This window comes from Medicago sativa, chromosome 3 (assembly GCF_051527215.1).
Source record: "Medicago sativa cultivar Bolivia chromosome 3, Bolivia_mono, whole genome shotgun sequence".
Taxonomy (NCBI): domain Eukaryota; kingdom Viridiplantae; phylum Streptophyta; class Magnoliopsida; order Fabales; family Fabaceae; genus Medicago; species Medicago sativa.
The window spans coordinates 38,702,989-38,712,913 of record NC_140751.1 but is presented as its reverse complement, the minus strand read 5'-3'; the positions used below and the strand labels follow the sequence as shown (position 1 = coordinate 38,712,913).

General features: G+C 37.6%; 1 long non-coding RNA gene across 2 annotated transcripts; it reads left to right on the top strand.

Annotated features, from left to right (window-relative positions):
• LOC146937518 (uncharacterized) lies at nucleotides 1–2,564 on the top strand. 2 transcript variants are annotated; one of them, XR_015030965.1, is made up of 5 exons: nucleotides 1–604; nucleotides 984–1,094; nucleotides 1,491–1,666; nucleotides 1,793–1,866; nucleotides 2,228–2,564. It is a non-coding gene; the product is annotated as an uncharacterized LOC146937518 (long non-coding RNA). The 2 variants fall into 2 exon arrangements; XR_015030964.1 differs by having other exon boundaries at nucleotides 2–604; nucleotides 1,790–1,866.
• The last annotated feature ends 7,361 nt before the right edge of the window (nucleotides 2,565–9,925 follow it).

Below are 9,925 nucleotides of genomic sequence, written 5' to 3'. Positions count from 1 at the left end.
CACTCGAGCGGGCGTTGAAGTGCAAGGCGCCCAAGACGGCTTGAAGTGTTTCATATTCGAAAGCAACCTCCACGACGATTACAAATTCATGTAAGACACTATACAAAAAATAAGCTTGGTTGCGGAGGTTTTATTGGGGAGGTTTTTAAAAAGTCCCGCAAATTGGCTTATAAAATGACGCATACACTTGATTATGTAACAAATACTTATTATTCTGCAGCGGTTCAAAAACCCCCCACAAAATTGAAGCAATTTTTCCCCTTTTTCCACTATCCCGATTGTTTTTCCCTATGGCGCTCTTTGTTTTCACAAACTAAAAAAAGAAAAAGAAAAGGGTTATGGGTAAAGAAACTCATATTTCAGAAACAAAGAACCCCTCTCACTCTCGTGTGAAAACTGAAAACCTCTGTCTCTCCAAACGCATGGCTCTCACAGTCTCACTCTCCGTATCCGGGACGCCACAGAATCGTAGGTCAATCGATTTGTTTACATTCCAATTTGTGTTTCTTTACGATCTTTTTTTGATTCTGAGAATTGCCCGCTCAGTCATCAATCTACCTTAGCTTACTCAATCCTCCTTCTCACTCGAAATCCATCTAGAAATGTAAGTGAATAACAAAACTCATCTCTGTATATTGATTTGTTTACGGCTAGGTTGTGATTTGGGATTTTAGGGTTTCTGATTTGGGGTTTTAGAGTTCTGATTTCGGGTTTTTGATTCATGTGCTCCTTCAGGTTGTGATTTAGGATTTTAGGTTTTCTGATTTGGGGTTTTTTATTCATGTTTTCCTTCAAAATTGGGTTTTAGGGTTTCAGATTTGGGATTTTTTTTTTGTTGGTTTTAGTGTTTATGATTTGGGGTTTTTTATTTATTTGCTGCTACATTGTGATTTTGTGTTTTTGTGGTTTTTGTTAGTGTTGTTTTCATTGTCTATATTGATTTTTTTTTTTTTTTTTTTGTGGTTTCTCTTTCATGAATTCAGTCATGGATGCTGTAAAGACATCAATGTGAATATATGACTCTATTGTTGGGAGTCTTTATTTGGAAATAAAAGAAATCAGAAGCATTGCTATCAAGCAGACTTTCATGCACAGTAAGTCACTTTGATACTTGGTATAAGATATTGAGTTTCAACAAGTTACGCTAGTCTAATGTCCTTATCGTTGTACTGATGTATGTTTCATTTACCATATAGTTTGAAGAAAATATATAATGGTCTTGAAGTCCTAGCAATAAAATATGTATGAAAAGGCCTAAACTTGAGTGTATCAGAGTTTGAAATTTGAATACTAGACTACTTACCATATTTTTTGGGTTGTGGTTTTGGTTGTTTATACATTCCATATTTTAAGTCATAATATCGTACAAGTTGTTCTACTTAACGAATAGAGAGGTTGGACCGTTTGTTTTCTAAAATACGAATCTAAGGAACGCATAATAATGGACATATTCTTTCTTAATATCTTACATGTTATACTTTGTCTTGTAGGCAATTTATGCAAGAGATGCTTTGGCAAAGTCTATGTATTCATGCCTGTTTGAATTTTGGCTCTTTGATGCTACATTTATATACAAAGGAATAATTTTGATCAGTTCTGCATAAACTATGCAAATGAAGGATTGCAGCAACACATCAAACGTCATTTGTTCATGTTAGAACATGAGGTATGAACACCATAGAAATTGAAGGCTCTAAACAAGTATTGAATGCTTTCATATATCTGGAAATATAGGAATACTAGCCTAGGAGAATCCAATCATTTTCTTATATTTGTTGATTGTTTTCAGCAGTATATTAAATCGACATTGGTTGGGCCTAAGTTAAATTTGAAGGAAATCAAGATTGCCTTCATCTTTTAGAGAAGGTACATAACTTCTGAGTTCTAATATAGTTTCTGACATATGGTTTAGATCCTTTGGTACTCTACACATGCTATTTCAAGGGAAGACATCTTCTGGGTTCTAATATATATTCCGACATATACTTTAGACATCCTTTGGTACTCTATACTTGTTATTTCAAGCGAAGACATGTTTTAGAAGTGAGAACTGTTGTTTAGTAGGGTTCTTGGAGTATTTTAATATTGTCTATCAAGTATTCTAATGTGGAACATGATTATCATATGGTTCGAAATTGTGTTTGTTTACTGTTGTAATTTTGTTTTGTTTTTGTAGAAGTTTCGTCAAGTATTTTAACTAATGAAGTGTTTTCTTTTTTAATTTCAGTCGAGCTTAATTCATCTTTGAACGCAAGAGGAACGTGTGGTGGAGGCAACATCTGATGTTTTTAGAGTATAATTAAGATTATATGTTAGAGTTTTATGGTTTATATCAAACACCAAACCACACTTGGTTAGATGTTCAAGTCGTTATTTGGGAAGTTGAACAAGAGTAATATTAGTTGTATGTTTAGTTCTGATGATATCCCTTTTAGAGGAAGACATATTTTATGCTATTATGAATTACTGTATGTGTTGTATTGTTACATTTGATATTTGATTACTGTATGTGTTGTATTGTTACATTTGATATTTGATTACATATGAATATTTTTAACTACATATATGTTATAATGGTTATGTATTTATTTTGGAATTTTGAGTGTAATGATATAATTTATTAGATATTTACAATTCCAATAAATTAGAAGAAAAAAGTAAACAAAATAAAGAACCACAAAAGTATAAAAATGCTCAATTAAATTAAAAAAAATATTATTGTATTTGAGGAGGTTAATAACCCCCACAAAATGGTTGACATACTGCGGGGGTTTTTTGGATGCAATACCAGCGGTTGGCTAAAACTCCCGCAAATATTTTGTGGGATTAGAATAAACGGGGGTTTTGAAAACTGCCGCAAAACATGTTGTTGAGGATGAAAACCGCCGCAAAATAGTGAAAAAACCGCCGCAATCCATGCGCGTTTTTTGTTGTAGCTGAGGGCTTCGAGCAGCCAAGGATATTAGTGACTTTCTTACTCACGCACAAGCATACATTAACTACGAAGAGAAGAAGTTGGCGGAAGGGGCACTCAAAAGCATACAATTTGGCATGAGCAGCGACGACGGGAGCCGCAACAACAATGAGAAAACAATAAATCAGCGCACCCGCTTTATCGACTACACCCCCGCTGAACTCATCGCGAGAAATTATCCTCCGAGAGTGCCTCAACATAGAATTCAAGGAGGAAGGCATCAAGGCCCCCCAACCACTGAGAGAATCTGCGAGAACCGACATGACGAAGTACTGCCGCTGTCATCGGAGTCAGTGTCATGACACAGAAGAATACCACCAACTTCGAGACGCTATCGAAGCGTTAGTAAAGAAAGGAAGGCTAGACCGCTTCACCAAAAAGGGACGCCCAAGGAGCGGCGGGCACAAAAGGGTTTCCTCGAGAAAATTACCAAAGAAGAAACGCTCCTCGGAGAGGGAGGAGTCCCGACAAGAAAGGCATGGGGCGCCATTGGAGAAGATCGAACGAATGACGAAAACAACTTCGAAGGTGAGGGGAAGAGAGACCGAAACTTCCTCAGAGTTATAATGGGCAGATTCTCTGCACTGACCGAGGAACCGAAGGGGACGACCAAAAGGAGGATAGATGAATTGAAGGCGGTGCACACGACACCTTCGAAAGTAGCTAAGAAGAGACCGTTACTGGGTTCACCGACAACGAAAAGGTAAATGGAGTTCCCAACAAAGAGTTACCACTCGTCGTCATTGTGGGCATCCGGGGCCACGATGTCGCTAGATGTTTGGTAGACGAAGGCAGTTCCGTGGAAATTTTGTTCCAAGACGCCTTCGAGAAGTTAGGCTCAAGAAAGAAGATCTAGAATCCTACGACGACATCGACCTCCATGGTTTCAATAAAACAAGCACGCGCCTATGAGGATACGTAAAACTAGGCCTAACCTTCAGAAAGGGAGCGTACGAACATACGGTCGAAGTGTCCTTCCTAGTAATACCAGACGTGTCCATCTACAAATGTATCTTAGGGCGCCTCACCTTAGTGGCGCTCGATGAAGTCACCTCAACTGTCCACTTGAACGTGAAGTATCATAATAAGAACAGAGACGTAGCCATCATCCATGTAGATTTAAAGGGATTAGGCTTTTGCCATAGTTTGCCGAAAACACAGGAAAATAAATTGGCACGCCTAGTGGGACCCTGTTTGTGCAATTGATTTTCAAAAACATTTTCATAAAAAACAGTTTTTCAAAACTCATATCCTTGAGAGATCTGTTTTAAGAATTTCGTTACTATTTTCGGGTAAACTTTATTGCTAAAAACACCAAATTGTTTGTGTATGCATTTGAGAAGTGGTAAATCTATGGCTCGTGCCAGTTCATCCTCTTCACAACCATCTTCACAAGCACAATCTTTACAAGCGACTACTCCTTTGGGAGATTTAAACATGTTGACCGCCGTGGGGGGGGGGGCAACCATGGCTATGCCAGTTTCGACGAAAACGGGAGTAACCGCTCCCTCAACCATTTCGACATCTTTTCCAATGACACGACCAAAAATGGGAACCTTTGTGCCCCCATTCACTACTGGTGTTCCTTTGACTACCAGTGTCTCAAGATCTCCTTTAGTTAGGCCTAGGCTTGATGATCGAAACACAAATGTACTGAAGCTTCCTAGCGAACAACAATATGGTATGCCAACTTCGATGATGGTAAATGTGCATAATAATGTGTCTGCATTTGCAGACCAAGAAAATCCATTCACAATGCACAACGTACATAGTCCCTCAAGTTCTAGCATTTTCGGTCGAAGTACTCTACCACCCTTTGAAGGTGAGAAAAACACAAGAAGGGGGTCGAATTATGTTTTTGAAAAATTCTTCGTTTCTCTTAAAAACTGAACACACTGGTCAGAAGCTAAGTGAGACAGCTTCTGAAGTGATAAACAGAATCTAAATGTAGCGGATAAAAACATAGAGAGAGAAGAAGAAAGACACAAAGCAATTATACAGGTTCCTTCCACAAACCGGAAGTAGTCATGTCCCCCTTGCACTTCCAAGGAGAGTTCACTAGAATGTAATATCTGATTACAATTGCTCAAGCACACAGCAAGAGACTTCTTTTGCTCAAGCACACTTCGCAAGAGTCTTCCTATGCTCAAGAACACAATCAAGAGACTTCTATGCTCAAGCACAACTGCAAGAGACTTCTAAACACACAAGATTACAAAGAATAATGTTTGAGGTTGAACACTTGATATACAATCAGAGGTGCTCATAATACAAATCAGATACAGACTCTAAGACTTAAGAATTTCTAAGATAAGAATTTGAGAAGCAGAAATTCTAAGTGAATGCATAACAATTTCAGCAGAGGTTTGGAACTTGTAAAAATGTAGTTGAGTCGTTCGTTCATCATTACCAAATCTCTAAGACTTCACTCCTTTATATAGAGGTGTGAAAGAGACGTTGTGAAATTGCCAGCACATCAAAGAGTCGTTGTTGAAGCTTGATCTTTCACCAATGATCTTTTGCCTGATTTGGTTGTTGTCCTATGAAGAACCAATTTGAAATCCATTCCCATTGTGAAGGAACATCTTTGCAGGCGTAGCCGTATTCTGGAGCTGTTTTCTTGTCTTGTAGCGTGGACAACTGCAGAGTAGTGGAGAAGGTGGTTGTACAGTTTGTAAATAGTACAATGTCAACGCTTTCGTTCCTTTTGCAACCAAAAAGCCTTCAAACACTTTTGAAATGACCGTTGCAAAGTTCCACTAGTCTTCTGCTGTCTTTAGATGAATTTTGATCCATGAAACAACTCTTGAATCCTTGAATTTTGCAAATCCAGTTGATCTTCAGCTTTTGGTGAAATGGCTTCTGATGAGGCAACTTCTGATGATGTAGCTTCTGATGACGTGGCGCTTCAGGACCTCTAGTCTTCAGGAGCACTAGTCTTCAATAACACTTTGACTTCAGGAGCGCTTTAGTCTTCAGTAGCACTTTTCCTTCAGGAGCGCTTTAGTCTTCAGTAGCACTTTTCCTTCATGAGCGCTTTAGTCTTCAGGAGCACTTTGCCTTCAGGAGCATCTAAGCTTCAATTTCATTGATTTTTTTTGCTCTTTATTTGCTTGTTCAGAACCTTTGTATGATATAAATTTTTAACTATGGTCCTGTACACTTGAACAAATATTAGCTAGTCCAATTTACAATTTTTAATACCTTGTTATCATCAAAACTCTTTAAGGTTCATTGTTAAACACATTTTGTTCCAACAATCTCCCCCTTTTTGATGATGACAAACAATAGTATTTAAAATTGATCAATTGTTGTTAATCTAATTAACAAGTTGACTTTGGGGTTCTGAGGTTTGTAAGCTCAGAGTCTGAGGTTTCTAAGCTCTAACTCCCCCTGAGTCTGATAGCCTTTAAGGTGAGGTTTGTAAGCTCCCTCTAAGTTCTATCCAGGTTAATTAAATTCATTTTAGCGCACAATAATATCAGAGCTTAAAATAAAATGGAAAGAAGTAGATTATAGATAAGAAGAATGGTTCAATTAATTTTATTTGAAATTTGATACTCCTTCTTTCGTTCATAGCTTATACCTTTCAGGTAAAAAATGATAGAAGTTTTTCAAAATAATTTTCAAATATTATTAATGGGGCTCAGAGCCTTTAAATACTATCACATATACTCCCTTTTTTGTCATTAACAAAAAGAAATAAACAAAAAAAAGAGATGAGAAAAACATAAAATAAAGGTTCAGAGCAATATATAAGCATATAAACCATTTTCTCAAGATAAAAAAAAAAATCAATCAGAGCATAAAAACCAAAAAGATTATCAGAGCAAGAACTAAATAATATGAACAATATACACAGAGTTCAGAAGCAAAAGATAATCAGAAGCAAAGACTAAGTCAGAAGCAAACACTAGGTCAGAAGCACAAGATAAAACAATACATATCAGAAGCAAAAAGATAAACAAGCATGCTATGGGTGTGCAACTAAGGGTTTGGCTTGTTTTGGTTTTCTAGGATCTGCTTCAGTATTTCTTGAGTTTCTGCCAGCTTTCGTTCCATTTCTGACTTGTGCTTCTCTTATCTGATTCTTGCTTCTTCCATCTTAGGGTCTGTTTCAGCCTTGAACTTTAACAACATTAGCTTCTGCTCTTGTAGCTCTTTTTCCAATTCCTTGTTCCTTTCCTCTAACACCTTGTTCTTCTGAACTAGAGCTAGATCAGGTGCAGCCTTGCTCAGATTTACCTTGGAAAGGAATTTCAGATCCAGATTCTTGGGGTGAATAAACTTAGGAAGGAAATCTGAAGGTTCTCTTCCCCTTATGCTCAATGGATTCTTCACCCAGGTTCCAAGGACCTCTATCTCATCAGAGCCTGCTTCCATACCATTCAGTCAGTCTTCCAGCTTCTGCTTAGATTGTTCTTGAGCTTCAATGCATGAATCATGCAGAGCTGAAATGACATTTACTACTATCTTTTTCAATCTCCTCCATTGCTTCTGATAGCTGACTGTGTGACCTAAGTCATGTCTTCCTTCTATCAGCTTGATCAACTCAGTAGCAATGTCTTCTCACACATCTTGTAATATTTGAGAGTCCAGAAATATGGTGGGTGGTGAAGGTTGTTTAGAGGGTTTTGGTGAGGCTGTGGGGACAATGGCTAGGTTTGATGATGATGATTGGCCATTTGTGGTTAAAGGATGGCTGGTTGAGGGTTAGTCAGAATCAGGGTCTATAACCATGTCAGAGGCATGATCATCTTGATCATCCTCAGAATCAGTATCCATATCATTGGTTATAGAGACACCATCATAGCGGGTTACCTTGATAGTTTGGTTAGGTAGAGTGTTATACCCTAATTTTGGACCTAAAAATACTTATTCAATTCTTCTTTTCTTGCATTATAAGTCATTTGAACTGTCTCTGATCAATTGCATCTTTCTCTGCATTTTATTTCAATGTTATTTGCAAAATTCACATAGAAGGGTATTTTAGTCATTTCCCATGTTAAAATTTCTTTCAATCTTTGAAAAATAATTTGAGTCCTTTCAAATAGTTTGAATAAGTCCTCATTTCAATTCTATGTCAAAATCCATTTTACAAATTGCATTTGAAGTCATTTTGAGTCAGTTTAGCCCTAGGGGCATTTTAGTCTTTTCATGTGTAAAAGTCCTGTTAAAACTCTTAAAATTGTCCCTGAGTCTTTTAAATTGCTTGTATAAATTCTTGCTTTAATTCTCTGCCAAAAAACCATTTTTTAATTTGCATCTGAGTCATTTTAGTTGTTTTAGCCTCAGGGGCATTTTGGTCATTTCACACGAAATTTCGGCAGAGAGAGGTTACTTTAAAGTACCTCATTTAAGCCATTGGTTCGTTTTAGTCCGTTTTGTCTTTTTTAATCGTTTCACTTTACGTTTTTCCAATTTACCAATTTTATTCCAATTTTATTATTATTCTCATTTTAGTCCTTTAAAATTTTAAAATTGCACTTTAGTCCCTTTTTCTTTTCTTAGGTCAAACTTTTATATTTTTTTGGTCAATTGCAACTAAGTCCTTTTTTGTCCAGGTTTATTTTTTCAGTCCTTTTTAAAAGAAATTGCAGGCTGATCCCAAATTTTCCAGAAATTGCAAAAGGGGTCTCTGAGTCCAAAAATATGCCAAGGCCGAATCAGTTAGGGTTTAAGTCCACATGTCAACATTCTATTGGCTATCAGGAACACATGTCACCTATATAAAGGCCCAATCATCACAGTCCCAAAAAAAATGAAACAACTCAGCAAAAATTCAGTGCCACATCACAAACAAATTTCACATTCTCTCTCCATTCAGTTACGATCCAAAATCAGGATCAATCAAGAACACAGAAGAACAATCACAAACCCTAGGTCTTCAGAATCAAAATTCAACACAATTCCAATGAATTGGTGAGAGTTCTCAGAGATTCAAAGCTGAATCATCATCACTGAACTCAAACCACTGCAATTCAAGCACAAATTCGGAGAATTTGTGCGATCACAGTGGAGAAGAAGAGAAATTGAAGAAAGGTTCGAATCAGTGAAGAAGAAGAGGATCAAGCACCGATTTATTTTCGGTTTCGAAGCTTACCAGAAAGACCAAAAGCTTGCAAGGATCTATCTCGTTCGAATCTCCAAATCAAACTCAGGTAAACACACAAATCCTCCTCGTTTTAACTTTAAATCATCATCGAAGGTTCGTGGTAAAAAATAAACGGTGAATCGAAGTGAAGATCCTGAAAAGCTTATGAAAAATTTCAAAGTCGAAACCCTAATTTCAAAAATCATGAAGATTCACCGTTTATTTTCCAAATCAGAGTGTATAATCATCATCAGTGAAGAAAATAGGAAGAATTAGGGTTTAGTTTCGAAAAGATTAGGAAAATTTTGAAACCCTAGGAACGTAAGCTTCAGGCTTAGATCTGCTCGAATCTAAGACTCAGCTCCAAAAACAAGTGTCAAAATCATGAAGAGGAGTCCAAGACGAACACAACGACATAAAAAGTTTTCAAAAAGGGTTCAGGTACGGCGGCGCCACCGGCAGCCACCGTACCTCCGTCGTGGTGTTCGTCGGAGAAGACGACGGAGAAGAAGAGAGAAGTTACAGAGCTTCTCTCTCTAAAACGTTGAAGAGAGAGAAGAGAGAAGGAGGAATGAATTGGACCGGTAGGTTCGTGTTTATATAAACACCTGAACCGATCTGGTTCATTCTGGCTCATTCCCTTCTTGATCTGTACCGTTTGATTCATGGTTTGCCACGTGTATGCCTGTGATCCTTTGTTTCCATGCGTCTGAGTTTTGTTACCATGTGCTGCATGCTCTCAGCCCTTGGATCTAGGGTTTGATGGAGTTGGATCAATCCAACGCCCCTGTGGCATTTGGATAGTCCAAGATCCATCAATAACCTTGGGCCTGGGCTCATCCTTGGCAGATTTTCGT